The 15757-nt window shown below is 36.0% G+C and overlaps 1 protein-coding gene across 1 annotated transcript in view; it reads left to right on the forward strand.

Annotated features, from left to right (window-relative positions):
* The window catches only part of LOC126188699 (dynein axonemal heavy chain 7-like), a 337765-nt gene that overhangs the window by 189288 nt on the left and 132720 nt on the right, over positions 1-15757 (forward strand). The gene's annotated exons all lie outside the window — the stretch shown is intronic.

The raw sequence follows: 15757 nt of genomic DNA on the forward strand, positions 1-15757 counted from the left end.
TTCGTGTTCGAGGTATTACACAAGCAGTTTAAAATGCAGCAAAAGGTGATCTTGTTACTCAGTGACAAAGGAGAAATAAGGAATGTTTTAGTGACAGTCAAATATTACCCCATTAATGTTTATCTTTAAATTATATCCACATTTAACCCCTTAACTTAACAATTTTTTTGTTCAAATTATGTTCAAAAAATAATATTTTTTATTAAATAAAAGCATCCTATAATGAATGACATTGCATATAGATCTATAAAGATGGCTTATAACACTGAAAATAATGAGTTACAAAATTTTGAAAATCACCAATAATAAAATCTCAAGTATACTCTTGTTCTGGACTTTGACTATAATAACCTGAGACTTGAACTCATTTTTTAGTTTTGGTGTAGCTATGAGGTCTAAAAATGTATTTCACAATGGTTTCCTGTGAATATAAATCTTGGGGCAGTTGGCTGGAGCACAGTGGATGTATTAACCTTGTACCACTGGTGAGCACTTGTCACTGAAATGATAAACTACGATCACTTTCAGTCTCCAGTGAATGTACATAACATTCTTCTTCACTTTCTGAGCTGCTAAATTCGTTATAAAACTCAGGATCACTATAGTAATCCTTTGAAAGCATTGCCTAAACAACAATATAAAAGAGATTTTGAAAGGTTTTTTTTTTGTTAAGTATCCAAAGCTATACAGAGTAAAGATGATATCTAGTGGCAACCACCTCAACAAAATCCTGACATCTAGTCTACAAATGTAGTACTAGGTGCTCTCTAGTAGTTGAACACGTAATTATCAGTGCTAAAATGAATATAATCAAGATTTAATTTTTTCAAAGCTCTTTTCTTGAGTTGTACAAGTATACTATGGAGTTTAATTTTCTGTCAAAATTATAAAAATGTGATTACTCATGATTTTATGTTCAGGGGTTAATATACAAAAAGCATGGAATATAAATTCAATATATCAGTTTGAAATTAACAGAGTGTAGAGTGAATTGACAAACTGTGCAACACCCATGCCTTGGAAGCCCTCTTGCTGTTAGACCATTGTTTCAGACTGATTAACAGGTACAGCCAGGTACCAGATACCCACACATTCTGTGCATGTACTGGCTGTCTTCCTTCATCTGCTATTCAGCACCACCCAAAACATATAAACATGAAAAATAAGCCATATAAACTGCAGAATAAAGACATGACATGATATAAAAATGCTTACAATGCATATGGTGTTGCTCTTTCTTCGAATGTGGGGTTGTTGTTATACCTGTATAGCAGTAGCTTGACAGTGTATTTTCGACATTGAGCTCTGAGACGTCATCACCAAAGCTGTAATATTTCTATCAAATAAGAAAAAAGTTATCTCATTTACACCACATTTTATGGAAGAAGCTTCCCACTTCCTTTGCAACTTACAATGCTATATATTTTCCTAAGATTTAGATTATTGATGACTCATACTAATTGGATACATTAAGTCTTCTGCAAACAATATTAATATAATTTCAAAAGATCATCTATCTTCCATTTTAACATCTACCCCTTGTTGTTGTATGAGTTCTTGGAAAGTCTGTGCATCTCCAGGGCAGGATGGTGATCCATAGAATACTTATTGTCATGTGTGAGCATGTACTTCCTCTCACTATGTCACTGTGACGGGCATTCCAAGCTGAAGACACATGTTTTTTCCTCAATATGGCTCACCACACACACACATACACACACACACACAGACACACACACACACACACACACACACACACACACACACACACACAAACATGCACAACAACAAAAGCAAGAAAAATTAAAACAAGCATCAGACAATTTCTTCACATTTATAAGAGATGTATTATTTTATGTTATTATTCTTGTACTATGTAAATTACTTGTGTTGCAAGTATTGCTAATTGTTATGAAGATAATAGGGATATGCCTCACTCCCCTGGAGTTGTATGTATCGCTATATATTCTCCAAATAAAAGAATGAAACGTAATCACTATGATAATGATTCTCATAGTAATACATATTTATTATGATTCTACTTCTTACAAAGTTATTTGACTCTACATTAAAACATTTATGACAAATATATGAGGTGAGAGTAATGTACTTTCCACATTGACATTGCAATGCTTGACTATAATAAATGTTCTATTCGATTTTAAGAGAAATATCTCATGTATTTTTTTAATATGTCTTTTTATAAAATGTTAACTTTGTGAAATTACATTTTTATGACTTACAAATCTTAAACTTTTGCATACTTTCTATATTGAGACAAATCTTAAACTTTTGCATACTTTCTATGTTGAGAGTTAAACAAATGAAAAAGATTGTGCTTATTTATTCTGTTTTCTAAGGTGACTCAATTATATTTGACTGATGATGATCCTGATGGTTGTCTGTTGGGTTATAGGTTGAGAGACCTACTTCAGCCGTGATCACACAGAAAAACTAAATTGTATGCTAAATGTACTTGGCATAACTGTAATTATTTACAACAAAATTAATGATAAAATATGATAAAGTTCCTCTGTAGTAAAAGATTACTTCCTTTAATTTGATTTATCCATTTTCAAGCTCTGTAAAACACAGGTAACTGTATCATACTCATCCCTTTGTTAAAACTGACAAATTTTAAAGTTTGTGCACTCCAAAAAAGCCATGGGTGATTCACTATTCCTATTCTGATGAAATATTTCCCTCAGTGTGTTACATTGCTTTATAATTCAACTTCTTGTTTTGGTGGCTCACAACTCTTTTATTACATAATCACCGTAAAAGTCCATCACATTACTGCCCTTGAATGCTTCCTGCTAACTCTCATAGTTGATGCAACACAGTATTGCTCTGTCTACCAGAAAAGTCAGGAGACTAAGGCTCACTAGGGAGTACGTGCTGCTATTGTAGCTTGCTGGTAGGGATATCGATTACACTATCCTTACATAATCAAAGTTTGTATGCCAAAAAGATGTTTCAGTTTTCTCTATTTATTGATGTATCAACTTTTTTTCAATAAATATTAGTGGGTAAATTATGACCACTTTATTCTACTCCAGGAATTTTACGGCCTCAGGAGTACTAATAAGAAGGAAAAAAAAAATAGAAAACTGCTTTGGTGTCAGTTAGCCAATCTAAAACTGTTACATGTGTCAAGGATGAAACATCTGCCAATACCAAATAAGTATTTAGTGTTCTTTTTAACAACAGTAAGACGAGTAGTGAAATTTGCAGATGACATCTTTGAGAAACTAAGTGGAGTGATTTATGCTTCCTGTTCATACCAAATGAAAATAATACTAATAGATCCTGATTTGTGGACTATAATTGAACATTATGAGAAGGAATCTGATGAAGATGCATCAGCTGTTGATAAAAAGACATATATATCAAGTCAAGATAAGGTACTAGCAAAAGCTGTGTCAAGCTTCAAATGTATTTATGAAATTTAAAAACCCAAAATCAATATGGAAAGAACTAGGGAAATTATTTGCCCTCTCAGGATAACAAATTTTGCACAGTATGGCTGAGACAGAAATTTATAGTAAACATTAGTGACAAAATTGAATATGGAGATCTGGCAGTGTCTATTCCATTGCAGACTAACAGATGAATGTGATGCAGTAGTTCCAGCTTTGTGCAATTTGCCAGATAATGATTTCAAGTCTTCTACAATTGAAGACATCTGCCTGCTGAAAACGCTAGACATCATATTTATAATGAAGATAAACATTCTGCATGTCCTTGCAAGCCGATACTGGTAAGCAAAGGTACAGAAATACACCACTTATGGAACAGCAGGCTGGGGACAAATGAAGAAATAAGCAACAAAAAAGTACTTTTGTTTCTTCCAACTGTCACAAAGTCAGTCACATATCCAGAAAATGGGAAGTTACAAAAAAGAGCACCAGAAATAAAGAGCTGTTAGTATGAGTGCCTCGTGTTGCACAGTTACATTGAATAGTGATAACTGGATGTGTATTCTGGGGCAACTTATCACATGGTTCCAAATTAAAATTTCGTTTCACCATTTGATAAAAATATTTTAGCTGAAATCATTATCTTACTTGATGGCACAAAAACCAAAACCCTTCCGCAAAAGGACTGTAAGGGCAAAGATAATTAACAGTGAAGGTTTCAATGAAGAAATGGTTGATAAAAATATACTAATTGTGCTAGAGAAAGATCATTCAACCTTATTTGTGAGGAAGGTCGCTGAAAGTGATAGAAGTGCTATTTTCTATAAAGAAGGTTGCAAGATCTGTGATGTATCTGGAACACTGTTCATTAAAACTCAGCAGAAAAGTCATTTATATTATATATGTATTAAGTTATTTTCAGATGACAGAGCAATAAAATATGTATTGAGAAATAATGAATTTAACACAAAATCACTGGACTTTTGGCATCATTAAATTATGCACATCAGTAGAGGAAAATCAACAACATAACAGAAATGGAAGCAGTCCTGAGATTAGACTGTTAAAATGGTGATATAAACATGTCTGATAACTGTTTGGTAGGTAAACTGACACAACAACTGTTTCCAAAAACTATATCACAAAATTTGAAGGAACAAATTACCAGTTTGGACTTGTTCCTTGTGTTTTCATGGGACTACTGACATTTCAAGTTCTTCAGGCAATAAATACCAGAAGAAAATCCACACTTACAACAGCTTAGAATTCTGTTCACTAAAATGGTCACAGTTCTGTGAATCTGAAAGGATTTCCAAAAAGTAACTATACTTATACACTGCAGAAAATCAGCATAGCTGAATGCTTCAATAGAAAATTAATGGATGCAATAAGGTCACAGTTTCTGGGAAGCAATTTGTCATATAGTTCTTGGGCTGAGCTGATAAACACTGTGGTATACACGAGAAATAGTGTTGAAACAGCCACAACAACAACAAAACACCTTATGACTTGTTGGAGAGGCAGAAACCCTAGTGCTAAACATTTACATATGATAGGTTGTGAAGTTTTAATTCAAATATCCAAACAAAGAAGTTGTTCTAAATTAGCCATAGCAGCAGAATAAAGCATTCTTTTTGGGTATATTGCTGTTGATACAGGAGGATTCCAGTGATGAAACACAACTGGACTCTGGGGACAGTATATTCAAATAATTTTTGAATGGCAAATTTTTAATTGACAATAGGGAATGGAAAGAATTTGTTGAGTTATGCAGTGAAGGAGAATTGCCATTTCCAAATGTTTAAGATGAAAGACAAAGTGAAAGTGAAGGTCCTAATACTGAAGTGGAATTTTGTTATTTCTCAGATCAGGAGGGAAATGAAGATAATCAGGAACTTGTGGAAAGGCTGAAACTTCATCAAGTCAATGCATTCCAAGAAAGCATATAACAAAAGAAAAAATGGGTTTAAGAAAATATCATTTAATGACACTTTGTTCCAGTGGGAAGGCTTGTTCTGAAGGAGCACAAATAACCATTGGGTGAGGAAGGAAAAATGGTGAACCATTATTGTTTCATGAGGCAGTCAATTTTGATGAGGTAACTACATGGATAGTTGCCAGTGAATGAAGAAACTAACTCCTTGAAGAATCATGATGCATGGCATTTAGTTAGTTCATTCACTGGCAACTATTCATGTAGTTACCTCATCAAAATTGACTGCTTCATGAAACAATAATGGTTACTCTGGAAGGTCACATTTAAAAAGAAGAAACTGGTGAGAAGCAAATTTTTAAGCTCACTTAGTTGCAAATGGATCCAGTAAAGTAGAAATAAATATGAGATGTCTGTTTCAAATTTTGAAGCAATTGCCTCTTCATTGCAGCCAGTACTGAGAAAAATTGGCATATTGGTCAGTATGGTGTGAAGAACACATATGTGCACATCAAATTAAAAGACTATGAACAGGATTTGAATAAAAATATGAAAAGACAATAAGAAATGCATGCTTGAACATAAATACAGATGCTAGCCTGGGTTGAAGTCCACAAGTGTCTGTTGTGGTCAGAACAGAGTTCTGTGTACTTGTGAGTGCATTGTATTAGAACTAAGTAAATTCAAGCTTGGGCATATTGTTCATGCTCATAAGGCAGGTGCTTCCATAATCAAGGGAGCTGAAGTGTTTGAAGTTTCAAGATGCAATGTATCGAAGGTACAGTGGAAGAGGAAAAATATTGTCTGCTAAGTCACAACATGGACAAAACTGTGTATTGAGTGATCATGTCAGATGGTCTTTGAAGAAGATTATGATAAAAAATAAGACAACAACAGGTACAAAAGTCATTTAGTTGAATGAATCTTGTTTCACACTGTTTCAAAACTCTGGCCAAGTATTTCATGGTCCACATGGTCACTTCACTAGGTTGCATTACAACCTAGGATCATGTAATCATTTTGGCTGATCAGGTTCATCTCATTGTACAATATTTATTCCCCAATGGTGATGCTGTGTTCCAGACTGACATAACCCCTGTTCATAGATCTTCATCCAGGAGGACAAGTTGTCACATCTCCCCTGGCCATCACAGTCACCAGATCTCAGTATTATTGAGTCTCTGTGGTCTACTTTGGAGAGTACAGTGAGTGATCACTATCCAACTCAATCATCATTACCTGAACTTGCCACTATTTTGCAGGAAGAATGAAAACCATGCAGAACCTGTATTTATCCATTCTGAGTCAATTGTTCATTGTACTCAGTGCCAATGGGCTTCCAACTCCATATTAAGCATGATAATGTGTTGTGATTTTGTTGTTTACATATCTTGTTCACCCTTTGTATATGTTCCAGCCAGAAGGGTTTCATCTAAAAGGCCCAAGAAAGATTGGTTTGCAAGTTAAACAAATTGATAACTCACTAGAAGAAAGATAGATTGTTACTCACCATAAAGATGACCCACTGAGTTGCAGACAGGCACAACGAAAAGGCTGTTACATAAGCAAGCACACCTCATGCAGACTCAGCTGCCACTACTGGTAGCTCCAATCAAAGCTGCCACTGATGGTGGCCAAGTGTCCATGAAGTGTATTTACTTGTGTGAATCTGTGTATGTTTTCTTTGCTGAGGAAGGCTTTGACTGATAGTAACAGTGTTTTCATTCCGCCTGTCTGCTACTCAGCAGGTCACCTTTACAGTGAGTAGCAATCTGTCATGTTCCTTATATTGTTAAAAAGTGAACTAAGCTTTATGAAATAAACAGTACATTACAAACTCTCATATTATCCCACTGGTCAAATTTCTGAAGTATTCGCTGATGCTGATTGGGCTACTTGTATAGATGATCACAAAAAACATTACTGTATCAGATACATGAAATACTAGCACAATCTATGATGGACTGGAAGACTATGAAACGATCTGCAGTTCAATTGAGCACAATAAAAGCAAAATGTGTGTCTGTGGCAGCCTGTGCAAGAGAGATGGTATGGAGAGCCTTACTCAAAAACTTTGGTGTGAAAGAACTGATTAGAAAGTCACCACCTGTATGGTGTGACATTTATTTATTTATTTTTAATTGTCCATGTGACATTTTGTGTAGATATAGGACAAGTCAAAATATAATGCAGAGATAAATATTACAAATTTTTCATGTAAGGTAAGTACACAAATTATCCATGATTTCACATAAAATCTAAGTCACATTTAGTAAACATATAATTGATACCTCGCAAATGATAACTACAGTCAATACAGTTAGACAATACATACATATGAACACATTTATACATGAAGACAATATAGGAATGAAGCATGATTACACATTCAATCTTTGTAACATTTTCTACATGCCCTGTATATAATTGAAATCCCACAAATGATTCCTATAGACTATGTGGTTAGACAATACATACAAATGATCACATTTATACATTTTACTATATATATTTGCTATTTTCTGTCTCTTAAATAGAGACAGTATTTGCTATAACCTGTAATTTTACTTTGGAATAGAATACCGTATTACGGTTCATTTGCTGAGAAATTTATTAACAGATTAGAAATTGTGGCTCATCAGAAACAGCTGTAGCATTCTTTGGACAGACTTTCTTTGCTTATAATTTTTATGCTGGATAGAAGGTTATTATACAGTTGTGTTACACTACCTAGGACACTTTTCTAGTACACAGGTGATCTGACATGATAAATATGAATATTATCACAATTTCTTGATCCATGAATATGTAGAACATCTGTTCAAAAAATTCCAGAACTTTGTCCACAACATTTTTCTGTGACTACCTTTTACTTATTGTGCATGGTCACTTTCAAAATACTCTCCTACACAACCGATACACCACTCCCAATGCCATTTCCATTTCTGGAAGCAGCCTTGATATGGCTCTTGCTGAATTGCATGAAGTGCAATCTGTGAATTTTCTATTATCTTGTCTATTGTTGCAAATCTTTGTCCTTTCAAAAGCCCCCCCCCCCCCCCCCAATAGTCATAAGTCATACGCCAACATGGATGAATCTGTGGGTTCATTGTCATAACACATTTCAGACTGTTTATTTCAGGCTGTTTCCCTCTCAAATCTTCTTGCAGCACTCGCAACATGTCCCAATAGTACCATTGATTAACCATTTGTCCCTGTGGTGAGAATTCATGGTGAACTAATCCTTCAAAGTCAAAGAAAACTATTGGCATGACTTTGAAATTTGACCTGACCTTATGAGTTTTTTCAGTCTTGTAGAGCCTTTCCCAATCCATTGTGAAGATTGAACCTTGGCCTAAGCATTATAACAGTAGACCCACATCTCATCACCAGTTAATACTCTCTTAAGGAACACCTCGTTCTCATTTTCATGATCAAAAGCTCTTCACAGACTGTGAGGTGAAGATCTTACTGGTCTTCATTCATGAGCTGTGAGGCGAATCTGGATGCAGCATGATGCATTCCAAAATGCTGTGTCAAAATATCATGACATGATCCAGCTGAAATATTACATTCTTCTGCACTCTTCCAGATAGTCAGTCTTCAATTGGCATGCACAGCTTCATTGATGTTCCTGACATGAGTGTTGTCACTAGATGTTGAAGGGCGTCCTGAATGAGGATCATCTTTCACTTCCCCATTCAGCCATTTTTAAACCATCTGAACCATTAGTAATAGCAAGTATGGCTTAAGCACTCATTAATGTCATTTTAACAAAAAGCTACATTTGAAATATACTTTTAGATATCATTTCAGAGTGGGGTGTGGGGGGGAAAGGCGGGTGGGGGTAAGAGTTAAAGAAGTGGGTAAGAGCTTCTTTATTTATTCTATTTTTGTTGGGTGAATATATTTCATTTGACATTATTTAAAAAGACTGTCACAGTGTGTTCAGTATATAAAATGTTTTAGTTTCCTTTGCTTTGATTGTATATGGAGATTTTTATCAATAAATATTAGTGTGTGTTACAAGCATTTTACTCTGCTGCAACAAAACTCTTTTACTTTTATCATTTCAGTTTGTTAGGGTATATTACGTCAGCTATATAGTTTCAGACACTTTCAATATTTTTACTACTTTCCTATTTTCTGAGAGTCCATAATCTTTTAGACCTCAAGCTAGCTTTATTTTACACAACAACCCCAGTACACTAACAGAGGTGAAGGCTCTCACTTCATGATACACCTGCCCTATACCCTACTGTACTGCATTTATTCAAGCACATACCTCTGTTCATAACTAATTCATCCTTCTCCTAGGCAGGCTTTTCCTTTGTCACACCATTATTCTTACTTAGAAAATAAAAATAATTAATGGCCTGGTCGTATGTTTTTTATCTTAGCTACAGTCCTCAAAATACACACATTTAGTTTCTTCCCATTGAAATGATACTCTTCCCATAATAAGTATTCTGAAATTTTTGCTGGCAAATGCATTTCTGGCTGGCCGGTGTGACCGAGCAGTTCTAGGCACTTCAGTCTGGTACTGTGTGACCACTACCGTTGTGGGTTCGAATACTGCCTCAGGCATGGATGTGTGTGATGTCCTTAGGTTAGTTAGATTTAAGTAGTTCTAAGTTCTAGGGGACTGATGACCTCAGATGTTGAGTCTCATAGTGCTCAGAGCCATTTGAACCATTTTTTGAAATGCATTTCTAGAATTGATACTTTTAATGTTGCACTGTGATCAAACATTTGCAACGAGTACATCTTAAGGAATATTTAAGGAACCTATCTGTGGAGTCGTCTTGCAGAGGTTGGCGTGTATGTTCTATGTTCTTTCATTAGTTTTGATTAAAATTCATATCTTTCTGTTCCATGTTTGTTATCTCCAAAGGTAACTCATGTACAGTCAAAACAAACTACAGCTTTTATTCTCAAAGTACGAACTATCCATTGTCTGCATTTTATAGAATTACAGACATTGCCGTGGGTCTCAAAGATAGCATATACAAGCCATCAAGCTTTAGCATTCTAAATGAAGAGTAGATTATCACACAGCTAATTAGTGAGATGGGTTCTACTTTTAGAAGAATTTATGTTAGAAATGAAACATATTAAGAGTTACTAAATATATAGTTTGGTGAACTATGAAGATTGCCATTTGGTATGAACAGTAACAGTCAGACTGAGGGCCTGTTGTAATCTTTAGAGTTAATTTAATCTCAGTAAGTTATACTAACAATAAAATTAGTAACAAAAAAATTCTATATTCCACAGTCATTTATTATAACCATTATCAGTTTTGGCCAAAACCAGTCATTTTTTAAATAAAAGACTGTGTGATCAAGACTTTACTAATTTTACTTAACTGAGGTATTGCTGCTAAATCCCAGTAATGTTATCAAAAATTGTGTTTACAAACAATGATGTAAAATTGCTGGCTACAAAAAGATAAAAGAAGAGTTATGATCTCATAAACAGTTTTGTGCTATTATTGCTTCCTGGAACCAAGGAACAATTGTTGGAAAAAGATAAGAACAAGTGACTGATACATGAGGATATTTTGTTTTGGATAGTAAACAAAATATGAACCAGTGGAAGGTGTTTTATGCTCAAGGGGCTGTGGAGAATTTAGTATAGTATTTACATAAAAAATTTAGATATTTTGAAACAAGAAAGTGCATTAAACAAAGCTCTACTATTTTAAACGTTTTAGTAGGGGTTAGAGGCACAGGTATGTGGTGACCCCATCACCTAGTGGGTAACCACTGCTATAAGCCATTCGAGAATTTGCAGGAAAACCATACCTAAATGGGTTATGAGGAAACACCTTGCCAAAAGCCCCACTACCTAGGGTATCATGGACAATTGGGACACAGGGAAGGTGACTAAAGAAACCACTCTACACTGGGCTAATCACGTATGTGGATGTAAAAGTGATTCAGAGAAATAATAGTAGCATCAGAGTGGACAGATCTATATGATTAAAACTAGTGTAAAATGGAAGACAATATTTTGGACATAGAATATAAAGAAAATTGTTGGTAAAGTGTTACATCTGATTCAGTAAACAAAGGGCCATAAACTAGATATTTTAGGCTATGCATGGTGAAGAAGAGAGCTAGAGGAATGAAAAGAGTTCAGGCAAGGTACATTTTATGGTACTATGGGCATGGAATATATAGTCAGTCATTAGAGGGAGTAGATACAATTAGCATTCAGCAACTTGAAGTGAAACTGAATGGATAGGAACCAGTCAACTTTAGGAACAATTGTTATTAATTCCGACTTAGAAATGACAGCATCCCACATTCAAGTGTACACACCAACTGACGATTCCAGTATCCTACATAAAGAAGAATTCTTTGCCCAGCTGCAGTGGAGTGTGGAAAAGAGGTAGCCACAGGATGCCAAATATTAACAGGAGGACACTGCAATGGTAGAGTGGGCCAGAGCAAATGAATAGCACATGGAAGCATGGGCAGTCATGGTGGAGAGAAAACCTGAAACAATAGTGGCAGGCTTCTAGTAGAATTCTGCATGAGAAATCAAATATTAGGGGTAACTCCTTTTTCCCTCATAGACAAGTGCATAAAATTATCTATCAATCAGAAATGCCAAAAGTATTATTCATTACTTTCTATATCCCCTGGGAATATGGAATAACATCATGCCTGTGGAGGTTACGTGAGGAGCAGAATTTGCTACAGATCATAGACTGTTGCCAGTGGATACAAGATTCTGGATAGTAGATAAACTTAAAACCATGAAATTCATATTGATTAAACTGAAAGAATTTCAGAAGGAGCAGAAAAAGACTCAGTGTGCGGAATTGATGAGTGGGTGACAACAAGACTGCAAAGCAGAGCTAATGAGGATGACGATGTCACAAGGCCAGGTTTGAAATCAGTATTACTACAGTCAGTAGAAGGTGTGTCTCAGAATGTTGTAGTAGATAAATGGAAAGAAAGAACAAGTTGCTGAAAGGAGGCAGTGTAACAGGTGGTGAAGGATAAGAAGGAAACCTGGAAAAAGTACATAGAATCTCAGCTAGTAGAAGACAGGATAGATTATAGGGAAAGAAGTAATGAAGTGAAGTAAGTGGTGAAGGAAGCTAAAAGGAAGTTGTGGGAGGAATTTGCAAACATGGTTGAGGGCAGAGCAAAACTGGAAACCACAAGGAGGTCCTTGAAAACCATAAAAGCATTAATTGGGAAATGTGGGAAGCAGACAAGGACAACGAAGTGTGAGAGTAAGCTAGTGTCAGAAAAAGCAGCAGTGCCCAAGGTGTGGAGAAGATACTATGAAGAAAATTTCAGAGAAACTGAAGGAGTACAAGAAGGCTGCATTATTGTTGGTCAATATGAAATTATGCAAGACCCATAAATTGAAGGAGAGATAAGAGAACAGGAGAGAGAAATGATGGTTGACCAAGTTATAGCAAGGCTGATGGGATAGCTCTGGAACTAAGAAAGTGTGACAAAGCATATGGCTATAGATAGAGAGATGCTGAATGAAACATGTTTGGATGTCAAGAGAGCAATGCATGATGCTTAAATGACTACCACAGAGGATTATTGTAAAATGATCTTTCACAAAATCCTAAGAAATTCTGGCAACCGAAGTTAACGTACAGCCCCTGGCAAATAAGAGAGGAACTGTAATTGAGGGTAGCAAAGCAAATGCTGAAATGTTTAACTCCATTTTCAAATGATCCTTTACAAAATTTCCACAGTTTAATCCTTGTGCCACTGAAAGGATGAATGAAATAAGTTTTAGTGTCAGTGGCATTGAGAAACAGTTGAAATAATAGAAATTGAACAAAGCTTCAGAGCCCAACGGAATCTCTGTCTGATCTATACTGAATTTGTGGCTGAAGTTAGCCCCTCTTCTGCCTATAATCTACCGTAGATCCCTCAAACAAAAGACCATGCCCAATTCTTTGAAAAAGGCACAGGTCACAACCATCTACATGAAGGGTAGCAGAAGTAATCCACAAAACTCCCATTTAATATGTTTGACATCAATTTGCTGTAGATTCTTAGAACATATTCTGAGCACAAACATAATGAGGTATTTTGAACAGAATGACCTCCTCAATGCCAACCAGCATGGTTTTTTAAAACATTGACCATGTGAAACCCAAGTCGCACTTTTCTCACATGACATACTGAAAGCTTTGGATCAAGGCAACCAGGTAGATGCAGTATTAATTGTTTATTGAAAAGCTCTTGACTCAGTACCATGCCTACACTTACTGTCAAAAGTACCATCATATAGGGTATCAAGTGAATTTTGTGACTGGATTGAGGACTTTTTGATATGCTACCCTGTGTCCTCCAGCAAGTTATCTTGGATGGAGAGTTAGCGTCTGATGCAGAAGTAGCTTTGGGTGTGTCCCACAGAAGTGTGTTGGGACCCTTGTTGTTCATGCTGTATATTAATGACCTTGCAGAAATTAATAGTGAAATGAGGCTCTTTGCAGATGATGCAGTTATCTATAATGAATTACCTCCTGAAAGAAGCTGCATAAATACTCAGTCCGATCTTGATAAGATTTCAACATGATGCAGAGATTGGCAACTAGCTCTAAATGTTCAGAAATATAAAATTGTGCACTTCACAAAACAAAAAACATAGTATCGTATGACTATAATATTCAATGAGTCACTGTTGGAATCAGCCAACTCATACAAACAGCTGGATGTATCACTTTGTAGGGATATGAAATGGAATATGAATTAATCACATAGATTCAGTTGTGGGTAAGCAGGTGGTAGACCTCAATTTATTGGTAGAATACAGGGGAATTGCAATCAGTCTACTAAAGAGATTGCTTACAATCCCATCCTAGAATATTGTTCAAGTGTGTGGGACTCGTACGTATACAGAGAAAGGAAGCATGAATGGTCACAGGTTTGTTTAATGCAGGGGAGAGTATCACAGAGATACTGAAGGAAATGAAATGGCAGGCCCTTGAAGACAGATATAAACTATCCCAAGAAAGCCTATTAACAATATTTCAAGAATTGGCTTTAAATGATTACTCTAGGGATATACTACAACCCCCTACATATCGCTCACACAGGGATCATGAGGAAAAGATTAGAATAATTAGTGCATGTACAGAGGCATTCAAACAATCATTCTTCCTGCACTCCATACTTGAACTGAAGAGGAAGAAACCCTAATAACTGGTGCTGGGCACATCATGGTGGTTTGCAGAGTGTAGATGTAGATGTAAACATAGATGTAGAACTAACCAAGTACGGTGGATAACAGAAGATAAAGGCATTTACTATACACTTACAGGGAGTGTGGGATGAGGACAGTATTCTTAGAGGAATGGAAAAAGAATTTAATCATACCATTGCATAAGAAGAGAAATAGTTATGACTGTGATAACAAAAGGCCTATTCATCTATCATCATCAGTCGATAAACGTCTATACTCAAGTGTTGAAGAAGTGACTGATAACAGTGGTGGAAGAGGATATGGTGAAGGAGCTTGTTTTTAGGTCAAAGCAGTAGACCCAGGACCATATATACACTCAATCATGGAGAACAATTCAGCCAAGAACTGGGACCTTTATCTCAATCTTAAAACTGCATTTGACTGTGTGTGACAGCAATATGTGTGGGAAACAGTGGTAGCAAGTAGGGTACCAACGAAATTGGTGATGGTAAAAATCATGAGAATTCTCAACAGAGAAATGAATCAAGCAAATCCATAGCCTCAGCCCATCTTCTTCCTCGATGAAGTAATAGAAATATGCAAGCATCAAACCCACAGAACAAAGCTTGATATGGGGAGATTATAACCAGTCTACCTGCAAAAGTTGCACTCTGCAGATGATATAATATTCATGGCTGTCACACCACAAACACATTTCAGGCCTTAGCAGAATGGTATGAAGAACTGAAGAGGAAGGGAATGATAGTCAATACAGATAAAAGCAAAGTAATGTTAGTTTCAAAATAGGACAGGAAGAAGAACTGTCTACTCTGTAATGGAAAGACTTGAAGGAGTAGAAAATATTGAATATCTTGACATCATACCAAGTAGCAGTGGTAGAACTCAACAAGTGACAGTTTGTCTGCTTGTGTCTGTGTGTGTGTGGATGGATGCGTGTGTGTGTGCGAGTGTGTGCCCGTCCTTTTTTCCCCCTAAGGTGGGTCTTTCCGCTCCTGGGACTGGAGTGACTCCTTGCCCTCTCCCTTGAAATCCACATCCTTTCGTCTTTCCCTCTCCTTCCATCTTTCCTGATGAGGCGGCGGTTTGTTGCGAAAGCTTGAATTTTGGGTGTGTGTTTGTGTTCGTTTGTGTGTCTGTCGACCTGCCAGCACTTTCATTTGGTAAGTCACATCATCTTTGTTTTTAGGTTTATATATATATATATATATAT

This window comes from Schistocerca cancellata, chromosome 5, assembly GCF_023864275.1.
Source record: "Schistocerca cancellata isolate TAMUIC-IGC-003103 chromosome 5, iqSchCanc2.1, whole genome shotgun sequence".
In the NCBI taxonomy this organism is placed as follows: Eukaryota; Metazoa; Arthropoda; class Insecta; order Orthoptera; family Acrididae; genus Schistocerca; species Schistocerca cancellata.